General features: G+C 35.4%; 1 long non-coding RNA gene across 4 annotated transcripts; it reads left to right on the forward strand.

The window, feature by feature from the left end:
* The first annotated feature begins 6,234 nt into the window (after positions 1-6,234).
* On the forward strand, positions 6,235-8,610 carry LOC145093980 (uncharacterized). 4 transcript variants are annotated; one of them, XR_013703173.1, is made up of 6 exons: positions 6,235-6,722; positions 6,815-7,350; positions 7,515-7,583; positions 7,730-7,813; positions 8,052-8,174; positions 8,389-8,610. It is a non-coding gene; the product is annotated as an uncharacterized LOC145093980 (long non-coding RNA). The 4 variants fall into 4 exon arrangements; XR_013703174.1 differs by lacking the exon at positions 7,730-7,813 and having other exon boundaries at positions 6,238-6,722; positions 6,815-7,124; positions 7,206-7,350; XR_013703175.1 differs by lacking the exon at positions 7,730-7,813 and having other exon boundaries at positions 6,238-6,722; positions 6,815-6,907; positions 7,033-7,350.
* Positions 8,611-22,952: the final 14,342 nt, after the last annotated feature.

Here is a 22,952-nt window from a genome sequence, read left to right on the forward strand (position 1 = left end):
TACATGAAATTTTGAACTTCCACCTTTTTTTTGAAGGTTTGACCCACCCTGAATTGTTTTAGATGAAGCTCCCCATGTGCGCATGTAGTTGACCTACTCAAGTCCTTAAGAAGTATCTTCCTATTATCTTCGTGAAATTCTGCAAAGTGATAATCATCACTATCAACAACTTCTAACTCTTCATCAACTATGTCATTTCCTGTAGTTGTGATATGATTGTTTAAAAATTTCGTGTTCATATACATCCACAACAATGTGGAATTCACTCCTGTCTACATCCACGTCAAGTTGTACGTTACACCCCTATACATTGTAGTCACCATCATCATAATCATCTCCACTGTTTTTAGAACCATATATACTCTGAATAAAGAAAGCATGTCCACTCTCACTATAGAAAACATCTCCAAATTTTTGTTTTAATCTTACTGAAAACCATAACATCAAATGTCATATAATAAAACCATGAATCGTATGTCTCAAAATGCCATAGTAAATGTATCAATTCAAAACTGAATTCAATATCATATCAAAATGTCTGAATAAAACTCCCAGGATAAAACTGCAACTGTAGTGTGTGCCATGCCATCAACCCGAGCTTTTCCCCTTGCTAGCGGAAGTACCTGAAACCAAAACTGAAACTGTAAGCACAAAGCTTAGTTAGCTCCCCCAAACTACCACATACCATACAATAACACATAAAGCACATACTGGGCCTTGCCCAGTGCATCGGACCGAAATCCGGAAACTGCATCAGACCGAAGTCTGGAAACTGCATCGGACCGAAGTCCGAAAACTGCAACGGACAGAAGTCCGGAAACTGAATCGGACCGAAGTCCGGAACTAAACAAGGCCTTGCCCTCTGCATCGGACCGAAGTCCGGAACTAACCAGGGCCTTGCCCTCTGCATCGGACCGAAGTACGGAAACTGCATCGGACTGAAGTCCGGACCTGACTGAACATAGCATAGCATAAGCATAACAGATAGCATAAACACATATATTGCATACTACATCGGACTGTAGTCCAGAACACATAACACAAAGACATTCTTGAATCACAAAGACATCAAGCACACTGAACTACTACATCGGACTGAAGTCCGGAAAATACATCTAGCTAAACAGGTCGGCATTATGGTCGTAGACCCGTTCCTACTGGAAGGAAAACTCACCTCGTAATGCTGGCTATTAAGATGCTAACTCTAAAACTGGCTGACTACTGCTTCGGAACTCTCCGACTACAAATCCCAAAAACACTAGATCAGGTACTGATAACTGCCCTCAGGGTAAAATGACTATTTTATCCCTGTTCAAAGTCAACTTCTTGGTCAAATTCAGCTTTCACTTGACCGGACTCACCGAGTCAGGGAGTAGACTCGCCGAGTCCCTCCATCACTAGATCTGAACTCTAACTCACCGAGTCCATTCCTACTCACTGATTCACCCTAAACTCTCAAATCGGGGAAAAACCGGGGACTCGCGACTCGACTCGTCGAGTCTGAAGAACAACTCGCCGAGTCCCAAGCATCACATTACTATACATTCGATTTTGCTCGATTCCAGTGCATCCAATTCATAGATCTGGGTTCCTAGGACTGATTTCACACGTAAAGTTTCTAACTTTACGTTCATGCATGCTCATAAGAAGCTCAAATTCCCAATAAAGAGCTAAAAGAAGAGATTTAGGTTTGGAATGGTGTAACACCGAAAATTTTAAAACAATTTTTCTTTTAAAAATAATCATTTAATTCTAGAAACACTTGTTGAAAATCTCATTCATAATCAAATTACAAAACATAACTCCATTTTTACTTGCATAGTAAACCAGGATCCTCAAAACATGACTCTTTCTCTGGTGTGTACAATCAAGCCGGTGTCGTCCCGTGATCCTGAAAGAAACCTGAAACACATACATAACACAAAACACTGTAAGCACGAAGCTTAGTGAGTTCCCCAAAATACCACACATAACACATATTAGCCACTCGAGGCTATAACTCTGTGGGTCCGTGGACCCTGCTCTGTGAACCCTCTGGTTCTAACTCTATGAACCTTCCGGTTCTAACTGTGGGAACCCTCCGGTTCCAACTCTGTAAACATGCACAGCATAAATCACATAGAAATAATGCAGTACAACACATAACATACATAGCATACAAATACTCTATCACATAACTCTGGTTACCTACTCAAGGTAAAGTATAATGAGAAGACTCACCTGACAAGCAGAAAGCAGATATCCCCACACTTGAATCTCGAACTCGCCACTGCCTAACACGTAAGGCAAATACTCTCATGAATATAACTCTCGAGACTAGAATCAACCCTCTCATGGCACCCTCTTAAGGGTAAAAGACTATTTTACCCCTCTCTTGGCCCGAAAGGCCACATCGCTGACCAAACACTAAAATTCAACGGTCAACTCTTGGTCAAAGTCAAAGTCCTCAGTCAAAGTCAACCCTCCTGGTTGACCCTGCTCGCCGAGTCAACCCGTCGACTCGTCGAGTCCCCATGCACAAAACTTCCCCAATCCGCGACTCAACTCGCCGAGTCACCCCGAGACTCGCCGAGTCCCACAACTCTGAGTCCACTCGCACACAACTCACCGAGTCATCCCTTGACTCGCCGATTCTCGACTCAACCAGAAAATATTGGGACTCTTCGACAAGACTCGCCGAGTCTAAGGCTATCTTCAACCTACTCGCCGAGTTCTAGGCCATCTTCATCCAACTCGCCGAGTTGTTCTTCCAACTCGTCGAGTCCACCCATGTGACTCGCCGAGTACCACCGGTCTGAATCCATTCAGAAGCACTCCAGACCATGCAATTGATCCAAAACATAGATCTAGCCTCCTACAACCCATCCATCACGTAAAGTGGCAAACTTTACGTGAATCCAAAGAGATCTATGCGTTTTCACTCTAGGGTTTGGGTTTGGGACAAGATGGCTCCATCAACCACTCACAAATAGGGACTTTCATGCACTCTAGACCTTCTCCCTTCCAGATCTGAGGTAGCAACCTCAGATCTAACCTCCAAACCCCAAAACATCCCAAGATAAGCTCCCCACAAACCCCAAAATGATGCATCAAAGAAATAGCAGCTCAAAAACGAGATATTACCTCAAAAAAACGCCCCAACTGCAATGAAACTCGAATCCAAGCAAAGCCCCTTGCTCCAAGCCTCTTACCCTTCAAGATTTCCTCAACAATTGCTTCTCCAAGCTTCCAAATGCACTTGATCCACTCGCACACGAAGGTTAGGGTTTCTGGACTTGAGGATGAGTAAGGAGGCTGAGGAAATGGATGTTATGTTCTTTATATAGGGCTCAACCCCGAGAATTAGGGTTTTCTCCACTCAGCGCCTACTCGCCGAGTCCATCTTACTGACTCGCCGAGTCGGCCACTTAACACGCGACCAAGCCGCGACTCTACTCGCCGAGTCCACTCATGGACTCGCCGAGTCGCTCTTTCCCAATTTACTCTTTTAGCCCTTCAACTCTACTCTTGATATTTCGGGATGTTACAAATGGGTGTTTAGATCAATAAAGGTGGCAACCTTGAGCTTAAGGAGTCCTGAAATGCTTAGATCTGAAACCCATTCATCTTAGCTACCCTTAAATCGACCTTAATGTTTAGAAAATGGCTCAAAAAAAACACACTAGCTAGCTTTTAAGGAGATCTACATGATGACAAGTAAAGATTCAAGCTTTATACCTTAATGGAAACTAGAATGACAAAAGAAACTCATATCTTCTTTGCTCCTCTAGAAAACCCATCTTCTCTCTTCATCTTCTAACTTCAAAATGCAATAAAATCCTTCATAAAATGAGAAATACTCCAAGAATGCTTAAAGGAAGGCTAGGGTTTAGTAAGGGACGTTCTAAGGGTGATGGAGGCTGGTTTGGGGCGCATAAAGTTGCTTAAATAGGATGCAAACCCTTGAAATTAGGGTTCCATCCAGACTGGCAGACTCGCCGAGTAGCCCACTTAAATCGGGTGCAAATCTCGTCTTTACTCGACGAGTTGGGCTGCTGACTCGTCGAGTACCCCCCTTAAGAAATGAAAAATACTTTATTTAAATCACATACCAGAAATGGGGCGTTACAATTTGAGCTTATAATGTTGAATATCACATGTTGATACACCATAAACTCGAGATTTACAAGTCTCATGTTTAATAGACTAAATTTATCCTTTGGATAATTGCATGCTTAATAGTTATGTGTTGAAATACTTGTGTAAAAATGTATTTATCATATGTAGCTTCATAAAAATCATGATGCACATGTTCATTAACACATTTGTTATACAAAAATTCGTGGACATGGGTTTGGTCACTCAAAATTTTCGAAATCATAGTATATATATATATATATATATATATATATATATATATATATATATATATATATATATATATACTTTTGGATACATACATACTCCCCTTTTAAAAATCTACACTTATATTTGGATAAAATATTGTGTTTATCATTTATGGTGTTACAAAAGTCGTGACAGATTTGAATTAAACTTACACAACATATTTTATGTTATAAACTTGCAAAAATCGGTAAAAAGGATGTTAAAAATAATCACAAAGTTTGATATTTTACTAAAAATAATGTTATTAGTAAAATAATCATAAACTTGTTTATCATCATTTTTGGATGGTTTATAACCCAAGATAAGATGATACTTATGCAACATATGTTACAACTAGACACATCCACTAAAGTCTATTTATATAATATGTTGTAAATGGTTTAACAGAAATCATATACCAAACAGTTTTATGACAGAAAAATGTACGTGTCATAAACTGTCTGACATAAAACTCATATTGCATGAGTAATAAGCTGTGTGTCACGAATTTACACTAGTACAGTTATTTCATTATACAATAAATAGATTCGAAATTTGTGTAAATTCGTTAATGCTCTAGTGAGACACTATCTTCACCGTACCTACCTAGTGTACACTCTAAGTCCTATAGTTATAGCCAGAGTCTCCTGGAGGGAGAGCGAGATAATTGTGTATAGATCTATACGGGGATTGACACCCACACCTAAGTTGTTCGCTACAGCTAGACGGGCCCGTCTAGGGTGACAAATATGTTACCACATCCGACGCCTGAAGAACGTCATGACAGGCATAACAGTCATATCAAGCATGGTTATAATGACTTACATAGTGATTAACAACACTATTTTGATTTACAAAAAAAAAAATTACACTTCACTGGTTTTATATATTATAAAACTAAACACCATTTCAGTACTTTATTGACACTAATATAGTCTTATGGTTTAAGACTACTGTTTCATATAATCAACAAATATGGGAGTTTTTGGGAACATACATTCACATGATTTAAAGGAAAAGTGCATACATATATATTCTTGGTTTTGGAAACAAACATACAATTCACTTTTATGGAAAATATTGGATATTTTGGAAGCATACAAAATTTTTGTCAAGCAAAACATATACAAACTATTTTCATAATAAAATGCTTATCAACTCACCAACATTCTATGTTGAAGCTTTTCAAAACGACTTGTATTCTCAGGAAACCAGTAACCATGGATTTTGGATATTTTGTTGCATTATGAAATTTACAATTATGTCAATTTTGTGTATCATTTGAACAGTTACAAATTGTAAACTTATGAAGATTATAATCTTAATGTATGCCGTTTGGTGGCTATGTCCATTTATATTCAGTGGTGATGTAGATCAACTAGCTGAGAGAGAGAGAGAGAGAGAGAGAGAGAGAGAGAGAGAGAGAGAGAGAGAGAGAGAGAGAGAGAGAGAGAGAGAGAGATTTTATATATTAAATAATTATATTTAGTTTTTTCTTTTTTAAAAAAAATAACTAAAAAGATCATAAGTGGTCCCTGTGGTGTGAAATGGCGAAAATACCCCTCACTTAATGGCCAAAAGTTAACGGAGTTAGCAATAAGGAACATCTGTCAATAGTTTTGAAAGCATAGGGACCATTTATGAGATTTTTAAACCATAAGGACTAAACTTCAAAATCTGGAAAAACACAGAAACCATTTATGATGTTTTTTCTTTGTAATAATTTACACCCCACAAAGACATTGAAAGTTAAGGCATTTGAGTATATACATTTATATATATACTAATTTTGAAGTACACCATGAATATAGCTTTTCTGTGATTGGTAGAATTTTTTTTCTGTTTTTGTTTTTGATTATTATATATTTTTATCTGTACAGTGGATTACACGTGATGGTCATGTATTATCTCCTCAAAAAATCCACCACTCATACATAATTTTCTCGATGTTCATTCAAGTCCACATTAGACACGTAATTCTTCACCGCCTCCTTCTTCCGATCAATCTCTTCCCCCACCTTCTAAATCGACCGACACTTCTCTGTAGGCATTTATCCCTTCCACCGTCTTTCTTTTCCATCACCATCTTCATCTCCAACACTACTCCCACCTCTTATCTATCCCTTGACCGATGATTCGTCTTCATCGGCCCTTGCACGAACAGTATCTCGACGAAGATACCAAACCACCACCACTACAACTCTACAACTGGGACCCATCGTTAAACATGCTTTACCGATCCCGGAGAACGTACAACCGAAGAACCGATTCCGCCCATTAAGCCCTAATTTAGTGGAGCCTAGCAATGTTGTCGGTTCGGTGTACAACCATGGACGACGATTTCATAATGTTTCAAGGTTAGTGTTCTTTAAGCCCTATGGAAGTGGAACCTAGGCCGGAGGTTGAGGATTCGACTGAGGTTAACAACTTATTTGCTCCACCAACTCAGGTTTCTTCGATGTTCACCACAACCACTTGAGAAACTCGAGGCAAAATAATCATGGCTGACCATTCAGATGATTTAAACCAAGTGGTTTCATATGTTCGAATTACAGAAAAGATGTTTCTGCTCCTTTTTTTGGTTAATGTGTCTTTTACATTTGGCTGAAGTCTTGTGTTTAGCATCGAAAACTACTGTTGAGGACTGTTATTTATGATAATCCACAGGCTGATGACGAAGATGAATTAGTTATGGAGCTCTCTGAAAAAGATTTGCTCTTGGAAAAAAAGAAGTTTAGGATTCTCAATTTCGCATAGTTGTATATGTTTCTCCACTCTATTATGCACTACATTGATTTTTATCTTGCTAAATGGTTTCTCAATCTCATCTTTCTTTACAGAAATTATTAGAAATCAACCATTTTGACCCTAATGGAAAAGTCAAAATCAAGAGCATTTGTAGCATTGAGTTACTGAATATGCTAAAATCAAAATCAACCATTAGAAGAGATGCTTCAGAGAGCTCGAATCATAAATGCAGATGAGGTCAATAATATCACACATTACTTTATCTTTCATCAATAATAAAAACACACTTTAGATTTCACTACCAATATGCTAAAATCATAGAAGAAGTAAGTTCTAGCTATTTTAGAGTTTGGTTTCTAATTCTGTTGCTAATATCTTTCATTTGCTCTAAATTGATACAGTGTTTAAGAAGCTTGCACAAAGCTAAAAGTTATGGCAACTTTTAGAATTCTTGGGTTGATGGCTTCCTGGTATATTATAATTTTTGGGAAAATTATTGTTCATTTGATGTTTTTTTTTTCTATATATTTGACGTTGTTTGCGGTTTGATTTCGTGTTGCTAAGCGTATAGTTGTTAAACCAAAGCCTAATCTAGTAAAAGAAACTTCATTTGTAGGAAAACAGGAAACTTTCAGCATGAAAATCTTTATATTTTCTTATGAGTTTGTCACCCCCTATCTCCTTTTACACGAGAACTAAAGTAAGAACTATTTTTTCTTTGTTATTTATGTCGGCCTTTGTTGATTACATGGTGATAATATATATTTTTTTTGTGAAACATAAGTTTTTCCAGTTGATGACAGAAACACAATGAAATCTGTGGTTGAATATTTAACGGAAACTTATGGGTTTTCCATTCAACCTATTCAATGGGCATTTTCTCTCATTTGGTAATAATAGTTTGACAATAAACACATTCTAATTTTCTTAATTTTCAGGTATGCAGAATTGTTGAGGGCCAAAGGCAAAGGTATTCCAAGAGGCTTAATGACCGACAAATCCCTGCCCTTCTTGAGGTCACATGTCACTGACGTCAGGAAAGGAAGAAGGATAGTTTGAAGGTTTGTTTTTTTGGTTTTTGTATAGAGTAAATTAAAAAAAAAAAAAAAAAAAAAGTATTATGTTTTTTTTAAATCAAACTTTAAAGGTTTCAAACCGGATTTGTATTGATACTTTGATATATGTATATGTGGACATAATACATGTAACATAACATCTATTAACATACATTAAATGAAAGAAATAACAATATAATTTTGGGTTTTTATTTTGCAGGTTCTGATATAGGGGTAATTCCGTCGAATTCATAATTGGCAGAATTTAAATTTGTGTATTTGTAAATTTTTAAGGTTAAAGGAATGATACATGTTGGAGTGGTATTTTATGGAATCAATGTAGCTCATCAGGAGCTCTCGAAACCAAAACTAAAGGATTAGTTGTCTTAAGAAATATGTAAAAAATGTCATATCCAACCCCGCAAAGCGGGGCTCTTCCCTAGTTGGTTCTATTTGCCTCTTCATGAGATTAATTTTAAGTCTTTTCTCCTACTATAAAAACAATGATACAATCATAAATATTTCTTGAATTTGTCAAAATATACTTATAAATAAACCTAAAAATGTCAATTGCTTGGTTCTTGAGCAATAACTTGCAGCCTCTTTAATTTCTTCATTTCTTTTGGATTTAATAATCCTTAATTTCTTTATTTTGTGGTTTTTGAATAAAATGATGTAATAGGAAATTAAAAATAAAAAATAAAAAACTTGGAATTTTGACAACAGTAGGGACCAAGATCATAATAAAAACAAATAGTAGGAACCTTCCGAGTTAAAAAAATAAGTTAGGAACGAAACGTGCAAATTACCCCAAACCATAGAGACCAATCATGAAATTTACTCTAAAATATAATTATATGCTTTTATAATAATAGAGTTTTTTTTATCAGTTTCTATTATTTTTTTTAAAGGAACTTCCTTAACGAAAGTTTCGGGCTACCTTTCGTGCAGCAATTAATTCTTTGCTGCAAACAAAAGGCTATGCCTCATGACCTTCATGATTATGGGGCTGAGTAGTGTTAACATTTGAACATGTATCATTAGTTTTGAACATGTATCATTAGTTTATGAAATATATCATTTGACTCATGTTTGCTTTACAAAATGTTTTTAGAAAGAAAAAAACTATGAAATGAATTGCAATTATTCATATGATTGGTTCACATAGAATGAAATATGTTTTCTATTTGGTTTGGTTTGGTTTACATAGAATGAAATATGTTTTTTGTTTTGTTTGCAAATTTTCAACGTCCATGGAAGCTAATTAGGTAATATAACCAAAATGATATTTTATTGATCTTTTGTAATTTGTTATTATTTTTAAAAAAAATGATAAAACTTCCATTTATTAATTTTTACCCATTCAAACCTACATGGGCTTATTCATGTGGGCGATGTGTATGTGTAGGTGTAGGGTGGGATGACGTCGGTGTTGGTGTTTTGGCATAAAACTTTTATCTTAGGTGTGTAAGTGTGAGCGTGGGTGTCGTGAGGCTGGTGTGTGGGGGTGTTTTTGTGGGTGTGGCGGTGAGTTTGGTGCGAGAATCTTACAACGCATTTAACCAAGAAGGTTTAGGAAATAAGTGAATAAATGAAATAAATCAAAGAGCTAACTTGCATAAATTTATTGATGTTGCATCTAGAAGGTTGAATGTTGTATAGATAGTGAATGTTACATGCGTAAAACCAAAAAATTGCAAGATTCTTACAATGTATTTGACTATAGCTAATAGAGCTTATATGTTTCCTAAAGAAATACTATTGGTTGAGATGTTAAAGTATTACGATAACAAGTGACAAGAGATGATGGTTTTTACCGTGTTTGATCTCTGAATACAAAGTTTAAGTTTTATAGTTAAACTGTGTAAATCATTTCATGAATGTCTCCATTTAGAAATACAATTTTTACATCCATTTAATGTAGATATGGGTCAAAACGAGCCATAAGTGCACCAACACCAATATGGTTGTAAACGTGAAACATAACCAACATATTAACACCAATATGATTGCAAATTTGCAAGATAGCCAACATATATTCAAGTGACCTCAAGTCATTTGTTGTAGTTGTGATATGATTAATTAAAATTCCATGTTCATATACATCCACAACACTGTGGAATTCACTTATGTGTACATTCATATCAAGTTGTATGTTACACTCCTATACATTACACTCACTATTATCATAATCATCTCCACTATTTTCAGAACCATATATACTCTCAATAAAGAAAGCACGTCCACTCTCATTATAGAAAACATCTCCAGGATCATCACTCACCATTCCATCTAGAATACCCAGTCCTACTTTAGTTTCACAACCATTTTGGACATTGTACTAAATATCACACTCATAAAAAACTGAATACTCATCTAAAAATGGTTCAAATTCATCAACTCTCACATTATAGACCCCCCATCAACTTGACATCATAAAAAACTGAATACTCCTCTAAAAATGGAAATTGCAATCAACATCATAACTTTCCACATGTTCTTCAGACTTAACTTCATGATTAACAAAATTACCCTTAGACACTTCTTCTCGAGTTTTAGTTTCATCTTTAATGACCAGTCTCTTTTTTTTATATGTTACCCATGGTATCTCCTTCATTCACATCAATGACATTACTTTGTTGGCTAAACATCGCTCCATGTTGTTGAGAACTCTTTTCCATGCCGTGGACATGCATTTTTCCCAAAATTCATTTTGGCTTCAAGTACCCTTAACTTTTCGTTTCAACTTTGTGTTCAATGATGTCACAACATGAAATTTTTAGACCTAGCAAAGCCTAAACCCAAACCTAGTACAAGTGAAGCTACATTGCACTCCTTGTTGCATTGTATCCTCTATAGCCTTAAGGGCTTGTTTAGAAGCTTGTAACTAAGCTTGGATTGAAAACTAAATTAGTTTAGGCTTGTATAATTCAAGTATTAAAAAAAGGAAAAGGGTTAAAACAATAAATATTCACCACTAAATGGTGAATTCGGTCAAGGAATAAAAACAAATGAGAAATCGGTTTTAGGAATCAAAATATCAACTTGATTTCGGTTCTTACACTTCTAAAACATTAAGAATTCGGTCCATAATCCAAAGAAACAAAAGAGAATTTGGTCATGGAAAGGAATTGATTCAAGAATTCGGTTTCTAGAATCTTTTCTAATATTGTTTTCGGTCCTAAATTCATTACAAGAAGTGTGTTCGGTCTAGGTGTGACCGAATTCACTTTCTGTTGGACCACCATAACCGAATTCTCCATTCCCTTTTGACCAAGAAACCGATTTCATCCCATGATAATCCCTTTGACACACTTTCCTAATCTTACATTCAGCGCCTCATAAGTTCCTTCACATATAAGTCACAACTTAGATCTATTTCTCTCATTTCCCACAAGCACTAAACGAAAACCTTCTCATTCTCTCTCAAATTTTCCTTCACAATATCATTCTCAGTAAACTTCTCATTCTACAAACTCTCTCAAGTATCATCCTTCATATCCATCTTCAAAGTAGTTAGAAATTAAGTCCCTCGATATTCAATCTTCAAACTTGATTTCCTTTGAGTACATAGTAAGTTCTTATGATCTAAGTATCTTTATATTATATTTCATTCTAGTTCTTCACACACTATTTTGTGTTTTAAAACCATTATGAAGACGACATCTTTCCCGTAATCTAGTATGAATGTCACCGTTTCTATTTTGTATTCAAAACCGTTACCACACATAAGGTGAGTTCATACCCCAATATTTTTCTAAGCTTTTTCAATGTTTTAGGGGAGGGGGGGGGGGGGGGGGAATACAAGTGAAACACAAGAAATTGTGTGTTTAAAAATATAATTTACTTATTATGTTTTCTTACCGTTAATATGTATTTAAACGTGAAACTTGTTAAAACATTGAAATAAGTTATAATATGTATAGTTTATGGATCATATGAATTGTTTTACAAAGTCTAGGTTGAAACATGGAAATAAACTTATAAACTATAATAAATATAGTTTATGGATCTTTTTATAAAAAATTACATGTTATTTATTAAAAGAATTTTCGCATTATTACTTGTAAATTTGTTGAAGCTAATTGTGAGGCATGTCTTCGTGTACTTACCTAAGTACCAATAAAAGTCTATCCTTATAAACCAGAGTCTCCTGGATGGAGAGCTTGAGTTTGTGTATAGATCTATATGGGATTGTCAATCCTGCACCCTGACTGTTAGCTACAGTTTGACCGGCAGGTTTGTGGGTGACAAACGTCATTAATGTTTACGACGTCTGCAATACGTCATAAGGTAGAACGTCCATTAGTATGGTTATAAGAACTCACAAGAAGAAAACGATACATTTACGTAGTAATATACTTTTCTTAAACAGTCTCAAGAGATAATAACTATATGATTACTCAGTATATGCAATAGAGTTATATAAGATTGATGTCCGGTAGACAGTGGAATGTGTGACCTCCGCCTTACTTCTTGTTCCTTGTTTGGTTGTGGACTTAAGGCAGATTCACCCATTCAACTGTCTGTTCAATATTGGTTATATACAACTCGTATGTACTAAGTGATTATAGGAGGGTAATATCGTCGCCTCGAGTTTTCAGGGCAAACACATCTTTAACTAGTTTTTACTTATAGATAAAACTAGGTATCATTAAACTAAGTATGATAATTATACTTGTGCTTTTCGGTCATAGAACGATTAAGACTACAAATAAGTTTTATGGAAAATATAGGATTTTTCGGGATAAACATCGCTATTTTTACAAGCAAACATATTTATAGATGGTTCAACACTTAATTACAAACTAGTATAACATAAAGGACCTGTAATGGTAAATTCTATAATTCCTTAGTTTATACGTCAGAGTTATATATAAATAATATCTGATAGACAGTAGAATGTGTAACTTCTGTCTCATTTCCTGTTCCTTGTTTGGTTGTGGGATTAGGGAAGATTTACACATTCAACTGTCCATTCGATATTAGTTTATATATAACCAGTATGAATTAAGTTGTTGTAGAAAGAACTATTGTGGTCACCATTTTACTAAGAATCATTAATGTTAATTCTGTGATTACTTAGTGAATACGTCAGAGTTATATATAATGAAGATCTGATGGGCAGTGGAATGTATGACTTCTGCCTTACTTCATGTTCCTTGTTTGGTTGTGGGCTTAGGGCAGATCCACACATTCAACTGTCTATTCAATCTGTATTATATATAATTTGTATTCACTAAATGATTGCAGAAGGAACAGACACGGTCATTGTCACAACTAGCATTTTAGCTAGGAAAATCTATTCTAGTGTAATCATCCAACTATTGTAAAACATACACTCTAAGTAAATATCACTCAGTGCTCATTTAAATTCACCTCTCATGTTCAACAAAGAGTCTGGAACCCTAAGAACCCTGGTTTAAGTCCATTATGGACTAGAATTTTCTTATTGGGACTAATGGACCAATAAGCATTTAATTCAACTATATTAGGCTTAGAAACCCTATTTGGATTCTAATTGGACCCAATTCATAAATCTATAACATTTTGGATCACTTGGGCCTGGAATGATTCATTCTAACCTAATGGGCCTTATTGGGCCATAAATGAATTAATTAGCCCTAATGGGCCATAAACTCATTCCTTTATACCATATTGGGTCGTGAACATCAATGAATGCCCAATGGGCCGAAAATTATTATTGGGCCTAGGAAATTCGAACAAAGCCAAGAAATTAAGCCCAACACCATTTTTCCTTCATTCCATTAGGCCATTCTCGGCCCAAGTAAAAAAAGAAAAAAAAAGGAAAAAAAAAGAGAAAAGAGAAAGGAAAGGTAGGATTTCTTAACCCTTTACACATAATCTTTATTTGTTAGGTATCCATGCAAGGGTGCATGGCACCATTAATCAACTCCATATCTCTCCCCTCTCTTCTTCTACTCACGACCGAGAGCAAGAAACACACACACATACATCTTCAAAATTTCTTTCAAAAGTCTCTCAAACACTCAAGAACACCCTCTTTCCTTCCATCCAAATTTTCGAGGATTCCAAGTGTTTCAAGAAGATCTTCACCAAAGATCATCAATCCTAGGTAAGTCATCGTCACATCCAAGCTAAGTAACTTCATTATTATGCTAGATCACTCCTTCTGAACATTTTTTTGTGATCATACTCTTAGAAAACCCCTAAGTTCAAGATCTACTCAAGGAAAGCTTGCTAGGGCCGAAACCTCCATCTTTTCTTCACCAAACCAAGAACAAACAAGCAAGGTGAGTTCATACCCCCTTGTTTTCGGTTTTCATATGATTTTTGGGGGAGAATGCAAGTAAAATGTGTAGATCTATGTGTTATATGAATGTCTTGTGTGATTTCTTAGTTTATTTTGTAAAAATGTGTTAGATCTTAACAATCTCGATATTTTAAGTAACCTTGAGCAAAGATCCATGAACTAAGACACTGTATACATCATATTATCGCTCCTTCTTGTCTTATCTTGAAAATTTTGTCTCTTGGGTCTACCGGGTCAAAATGCCTTCACAAACGTGGAATACGATGTATATATTCCATTTGTAAAGTAATACCCAAACTTATATTCATGTACATTCACTATGAAAGGAGCATCTGGTGGCTTTCCTGGCAAAAGATCCTTGAATATTGGTTACTGATCAAGAACGTTTACATCGTTGTTGGAACCTGCAACCCTAAAAAAAAGTATGCCAAATCCATAAGTCTTGGGAAGTAACAACCTCTAATACCAACGAAAGCGTTCCATGATGATCACTTTATTATTGGCCTTTCCACACCATGGGACAATTTCTCCATGTCCACTTTGTGAAATCAGTGCTTCCAAGAATACTTTGAAAACTCTGTCTTTGTTTGTGCGCCACATATAGTTGTTTCATATCATTCAATGACGATTTGCACAAGTATTTATCATCAAAGGTTTCAACACCTCTTTACAATATATACAAACTTTCTCAGGCAGTTCTCTCAGAAACTCTCATGTAATCGTTAATTGAATCGGGTGACTCCCCCATAGCCATAATCTTAATCGTCGAAACACATTTATGTAACCATGTGAAACCTCACTTACCTCTAGCATCGTACCTCATTTGGAAAAGTTCATACCTAAGCATATATTTAATAGGTAAAAATGTGTATTTATTTTATCTAAAAGCTACATTATAATTTACAAAACTTGAAAGAAACAATACCAGCTTTCCAATGTGTTGACTATTCGTTCAAACACATTTTTTCGCTAACAAACCTTCTTTTGAAATCGCTAGGTTGGTAGACACAATTATCCGAAAAATAATCGTTAACTAGACATTTATACCCTTCTTCGCGATCTCAGTTTAACGTCGCACATCATGTAATTAGTGGAGCATGATCTAGTTGTAGAATACAAGTACATCATAGTCGCAAAGATATTGACATCATAGTTATCATCTTTAAACGTTTGAAAAGGATCAAATGGATCCATTTTTTATTTTGAAATATTGAAAGTTTATATGAAATTGAAAGAAAGAAAAGAAAGTGGTAAAAATTGTTATTGTTTTTATGTATTTATATGTGAGTTAAATTGAAAAAAAAAATTACTTTGTGATCGTTCCTCAACGGTCTAAATTATGACCGATTGCAAGCCAATTTCAATTTGTTGCCTCTCGTTTCCATGAAAACACACAACAACATAAAGGCTAAAAATGCCCAAGTGGGCGATGTTGCACACTATAACGTCTGCATATTCGGTCTAGTCAATTTAGAGACAATAAACGTCAAAAAATGACTTTTCAATGGAAGAACGCTAACATCCGAGTTATAACGAAGAAGTTATGATCTGTCGAAGTTTTGCGGCAAAATCGGCACGACTCCGCATAACGTAAAAAGTGAATTTTTGATAAATTACTTTTTAGCCTTATAAATCAAAACTAAAGTCATAGTATACTTTAAACCGAGAACTTGCATAAAAAACGTCTAAATCTAACTTCGTATAAGGAAGTTAAGATTATTCTAAGATTTAGCATAACAGTGCACAACCCGAAATTCGAATTTTAGATCGATCGATTTTTAGCCAACACAACCTAAGTGATAATTGAATATCTCATTAATAGGAGTTCAACAATAAAAAGACAGTCGAAAACGGAGTCTGTATGTAGAAATTATGAATTTTACACGGTCGTTAACAGTATAATCTTCTCGTACTAGTAAATTTAAAATCGGTCGAGAATTAGTCGACAGAGTCAAAAGGAGACTTGTAGATCTTGTCAATACCTATGCGTGGATGTAAAGAACGTCAAAAACAGAGCTCGTATGCAAAAGTTATGGATTTTAGAAGATAATTAATTTTTGGAATAACCATGATGCGACATGTGGTGTGATCTGAGCCACGGCTTCCTCTCCATGGCTTGGCACCAGATGGTGACACCTGGCCACGAACGACTTGCATTCATCAAGGGAATGCCTCGCATTCGGACCAGACTCAACCTATAAATAGAGGCGCAAATCACCCCAAAAACTCACACCTTTCCCATTATTTCTCTCTCAAATATCTCTCTAAACCCCTCCCAACCTTTAGTACTTCCCGAGTACTAGAGGCAAGTCTTGGAGCGCCAGAAGGCTCCGAGAAGAAGAGCTTTTGGCTCAGAAGTTTTGCTCCCACAGAGCCCGGTTCCTAGCCAAACCCCCGGCAAGTGAGATATGTTTACCCTACTCTAAATATAACTTATGTTTAAGTTTATTATTGTTATTATGAACTTATAAACAATATATATATATATATATATATATATATATATATATATATATATATATGTATATATGTATATATATATATATATATTAAAATATAATATAAAAAGTGTTATTATAATATCTTTTAACTACTCGCGGTACGGGGAATCTGGTTTGAAGGGCCGCATAGGTTGTTGGATTCTAGAACTGTTATCATGCCAAAATGGTCCTGCCCTCCGGTGTTCCATGTCCAAACCTTGTATGTACATAGTGGTTGAAAAGTATTGTTTAACACTTATAAAACAATATCGCTCATAAATAGTCGTGATAAATATTAGACTAAAATCTAGTGGTAATAATACTAGGTTTCGTCGAAGGAAATTATATTGTTAGAAGCGAAGCGTTGTCCGAGTTGGAATCACTACTTTAACAAGTGAGTGCAGAGTTACTTTTATCTTACACATAGATATGAAGTATTTAATATAAATTACGTTCTATGTGTGCATATTATCTGTGTTCTTGATATCTATGTTGGATGAACCGAATATACATGTTTTATTTTGTCACACCCCCGGACCAAGGATGGCGGAAACGTCCGAGGTTGGAGGACTTCATGTGTAGTATCATAACAACGAGTATCATAGTGCTCAAAGTAAATACAACCATTTTTTTATAAATATAATTGAAAAAAATTACATCGTAGCATGTGTTCACATATTTCAAAATCAATTACATTATGATGACAAAATGAAATGTTTGACGTCTGCGCGTACCATCCTCAAAAGTTGTTGTTTATCTCGTTCACTAATTCCCTGAGAATACAAGTAGTTTCGAAAATGTGTCAATAATTAAGTTGGTGAGTTCATAAGCTTTTGTATGTGGTAGTTGAAATTCTTTCCTTGTAAAAATAATGTTTGTTCCAGAAAATCCAATATTTCCCTTTTTAAAACATATTGTAGTCTTAAATGTCAAGACCGAAATATACAAGTAATTTTTCCATACTTAAAGTATTTTATGCAAGTTTAAATCGACATAAACCCGTTTAATTAAAAGTAAAACCCGTAAATCTTATGTTTGTTAATACCCCCATGTGAGTTATTATAACCATGCTATGACCTAGTCGGCCTCGTATATGACGTTCTTCAGGCGTCGGCTGAGCTGTCGGCTGAGCTGTTGCAAGCAGCTAGAGTGTGGGTTTGTCAGACCCAATATAGATCTATACACAACTATCACACTCTCCCTACAAGAAACTCTTGTTACAATTACAAGGACTTTTAATGCATTACTTTAGAAGTAACGTGAAGCGAATGTCTCACAAATTTATTCATTAACAGATTTACGTGAACTAAACTGAAAACCCCTTTTTGTAAAAACCCGATACTTTGTATTTGTACCCCGTTTATATGAAATCAAAACCTTTTGTAATGAGTTCTAAATTTAAATGAAACATAAACTATACCTATTATAGTTTAACATAATTGTTTGTAATGTATATAAAGCATAAACTATACTTACTATAGTTTATCAAAATGTTTGTAATGTATAGTAAACCTTTTCTGTGTAAGTAGAATATATAGTAAAACATGACTATTTCTATTACGCTTCATCTTGTATTATTTGTAACGATAAAGGCCTCTTACAATTTAGTAAACAATTTTTCTGTTATATAAGTGTAGTTCAAAAGAAAATCACATATAAAATATGAAGTTATCAAAGATTAACACTTTGTTCGACATGTTACAAAGTGTTATGAAAGTTGTAAACTTGTAAATTCGTTTTTACCATTTCTGCACTGTTTTAGAAAAATTACAGAAAAATCATACAGAGTCGACAACTAAATCCGTAGACTCTGAGAGCTTATAAAATGTTTCTAGTTTGTTCATAAATTTTATTATGATTTTTGGAAGTCTCTAATTGGTATGAAAAGGTTCATATTCACATACTGGTCCGAATTCGTAGCTACAGTGATAGGCAGTTTTGTAAAAATCACCATAAATTTTATAAAAATCATGTGAGTATGTTCAAGTAGTCATTTTAAAGGTATGAACCTGAACTATTTTCATACTAAACAGTTTTGAAATATTTTAAGTTTAAATCGGTCAAAACAATTTGTAAATGGAACTCAACTTTTCTATGGAAAGCTGATGTTTGAGTTTTTTTAAGTTTTTGGTAATTTAACTTGTATTCTCCCCCTAAAACTTGAAGAAAACATGAAAATGTTAGGGTATGAACTCACCTTGAGTGATCTCTTAGGATGGATGATGAAGGATAGAAGTTTCCAAGTCAAGAACACTTGGGAGATGCTTGAAGATTCGAAGATTCTATGAACAATATGATGATATTTGTGTAAGGAATCCATGATTTGAATGAAAGGATGTAAGATAATCAAGTGTAGGATGAATTTACTTACGAAAATTGAAGGAGAATGCTCAAGATCAGCCTTCAATTTCGAGTTTTAGAGAGAGAAAGTGATAGAGAGAAATGGGTTTGCTTTTTGGTGAAAGTGTGAGTAATGTGGGAGGAGAGGTAAGGATTTCCAGCCCTTACTCACGATCATATGCTGGAGAAAAAGGGTGAAAGGACAAATAGTTGAATAGGTAGGGATGAATAGTGATTGAGGATGGTCATGGAGTGGGTGTGGAGGATAGCTTGTGTCATAACTTTAAAGCAAAGTCAACACTCCACCTCAATATCTCACCCAATAGATTTTATTCTTAGACAAATATTTCCCTCAAAATGTGTTTAAATTGTGAATATATAGGGTCTTATATGTTTAAATACGAGTTTGGGTGAAAATCCCACGTCAAAATCATGAAAATGGGCTTAAAACGCGAAAATGGTCGAAAACCGGGAAAAGATGCGAAACTTGCGAAAATTCTGAGTTCAGGGCCGAGGGTTCGGTCCTAACATGCTTAGAACCGAAGGGAGTTTTGGTTGTTGATGAGAACCGGAAGGAGGTTTGGCCGAGGAATCTCGCAGGCGAAACCGTCATAGGGAACCGAAAGCGAAGGGGCGAAGGCGAAGGCTGATTCGGACCAAAGGCAGTTCTTGGTTCACTTTTAGGGTTTCGGCTTCGGCTCTTAAGTAGTTCGGTCCAAGCAGTTTCGGTCTATGAGAGGTTTCAGTCCAGGAGGCTTCTTAGGGTTTCGCTTCTAAAGAGCTGTTTCACCAATCATCTTCCCATTTTTTGTGGTTTTTGGCTCCGTTAAGGGTCGGGATGACCCAAATGATTATAAAAAAAAAGTTGAGGGAGGTTATGATAGAGATTTGGGAGAGAGAGAGAGAGAGATTGATAAAGAGAGATTGAGAGAGACTTCGTTTGTGACCTTTTTGGATGTTTAGCTTCGCAACGCAAGGTTTGTAAACCCCGTTAAGTCTCGTTATGAATGTTATATGCCCCCGAGGGGGTATGAAATAACGTTTTAACGAGTAATTCCATCACTTACCCTGGTTAGGGTTTAGATTTTCTGAACACGCGAAGACTCAAAGTGATACTTTGCATAAAGATAGTGCGTTGTACTATAGTAAACACGATGTAAACCCTAATATACAAGGTTTAATTGAGTTGACCGGTTTGAGTTGTTGACTTTATTTGACTTTGACTTGACCGGAATTTGACGGTTGTCACATATTTGATGTAAACTATATATGTATTTTATACCTATAAAAATATTGTGCAAAGATGGATAAATGAATGATGAGGGATGAAAGTTGATATAGATGAACATTGGCAGCTACGCCACATCCTATAGATGTTTTTGAACCACGATGTACTCTAAACATCCTGGAAGCTGCACCTAAAGGATTATATCGTCAGTTGTGCCTAATAGAGAACATCATAATCCTGACAGTTGTGCCTAATAGAGAACATCATAATCCTAGCAGTTGCGCCTAATAGAGAACATCATAATCCTGGAAGTTACGCTTAAAGGATAGTATCGATAGTTGCGCCTAATAGAGAACATCATAATCTTGGCAGTTGCGCCTAATAGAGAACATCATAATCCTGGCAGTTGCGCCTAAATGATAATATCGGCAGTTACGCCTAATAGAGAACATCATAATCCTGACAGTTGCGCCTAAATAATAATATTGGTAGTTATGCCTAATAGATAACATTGGCAGTTATGCCATTGACAACGATGGACTTCATGTCTATTCCTTAGGAGAATCCTTAATAATGAATGAGTGAATGATAGATGATTCTTAGGGTACATCGTTAATAAAAAAAGAAGATAATGTGGATGGGTAATTGGGTTAATTGTGTGATGATGAAACATAATAACTTTATTATTGTAGGTTGAAAACCCTATGTACTCACCAGGTTTCCCAACCTGACCCACTCAGTTTATTTGTATCACAGGTATCGATACGAAACTACATTACACTGAGAGATTAAAGGAGATGTAAATCACTAGTGTAAATGAATGTAAGGTCTGTTTATGCTTATGTTTCTGTATTGACGATGACATCCCAAAGTTTTAATATAAACAAAATACATTTCTTCGGAAATGCCTTGATAATATATTTATCATGTTCTTTTGGGAACAAATTCCGCAATATTATTCTTTAAAAAAAGATACTCTGATTTTCAAATAAACATAAATAAAATTTTTAAAATAACCGTGAATTTTGGGATGTCATACACATGTTATATCGGCGTTATTTGCTTGCCAAATCAGAAAACGCGATAGGGCGTTGCCCATACCCGATAGTCTAAATAATAAAAATGTTGTAGTTTTAAGCGTAATAATCATAAACATTAAAAAAAGATAGTTATGATCTCTTTTTGTAGGCTAAAGTCAAATCTCTTGTAGGTTTGAATGGGTTCCATTAACAACACCTTGTTAAAAACTATTTTAGATTTTTTTTTCCAGGAAAATTAAGTAAACTAACCCATATAAATGAGTATTTTAATAATAATAATAAACTTAGTTATTTTTGAAAAAATATCACTTTCTCCATAATAGAGAGTTCCAGGGTCAGGGTATTCATTTTTTTTTTTAAATTACCACTTTCTCCAGAATAAAGTATTATGGAGTCCAGGTATTCATTCTGAAGCTCTGCTTGACCACTTTCTCCGAAACAAAGCATCCCAGAGTAGGGGTACTCATTCTAGATTTCTGGTTCAAAATAAGAATATTCGTACATTCCGGACTACCGCTGTCAGAAACAAGAATCTATGTACGATTGTCAAACTCGTACTTTGAAGTGACAATACAAAGTCACGAACACACGTTTCAGACGCTCGTCCCTACATATATGTGTATGCATGTACGTAGACAATTACTTCCGATCATCCGTAATTATCTCTTATAACTACTTGAAGATGAGTTTCCTAGAGAGTGATCATGAAGAAAGCTTTAGCAACTTGCATGTTTACCTACACAACTATAACACCCCAGATCCCAAGGTGATGGGTTTTGAGCAAAACATCAATCATATGGTGTACATGTAAACCCTAATAGCTTTTGGATCTAGTTTGTCTAATGAACATGCAATTGAATATCCAAAGCTATAAACCCTAGATCTAGCATACAATTAATCATATTAACATAAAATAGGGTTTAGATCTTACCTTTGATTGTTATATAGCAATAACAATCAATCCTTGGCTTCATAAATCTTAGTGCCTCAAGTGTTGCACCTCTAATGGAGTCACAAACACCACTAAGCAACTTGGATGAAGAGGGGGGAGGGAGGAGGCACCAAAAACGGCTGGAAACCCTAAGGGAAGTATTAGCCACGTTTTTGGGTCTCAAGGGTCCTTTAATTAGGTAGGCAATTAGGGTTATTGATAAAAGCCTCGACCTGTCTGCCTATACTTCTCTTCTGTTTGCTTCTTATACTCTTCATATGGCAGCCACTCCTTCTTCGGTTTCCTCCAGTCCTCATCAAACTTGTCCCCACTAGAGTAGCACACTTGAGCTTTTCTGTTCCCAAACTCATCTACATTGCAGTCCTTGGTCAAGTGTGGACCACTACATCTCTCGCAACCCACTCTTATGGCATGTATTGACTGGTCCATTTGTGTTATCCTTCGATCCA

Source organism: Lactuca serriola, chromosome 3, assembly GCF_051521515.1.
Source record: "Lactuca serriola cultivar US96UC23 chromosome 3, Lser_US96UC23_V15, whole genome shotgun sequence".
NCBI classification, from domain to species: Eukaryota; Viridiplantae; Streptophyta; class Magnoliopsida; order Asterales; family Asteraceae; genus Lactuca; species Lactuca serriola.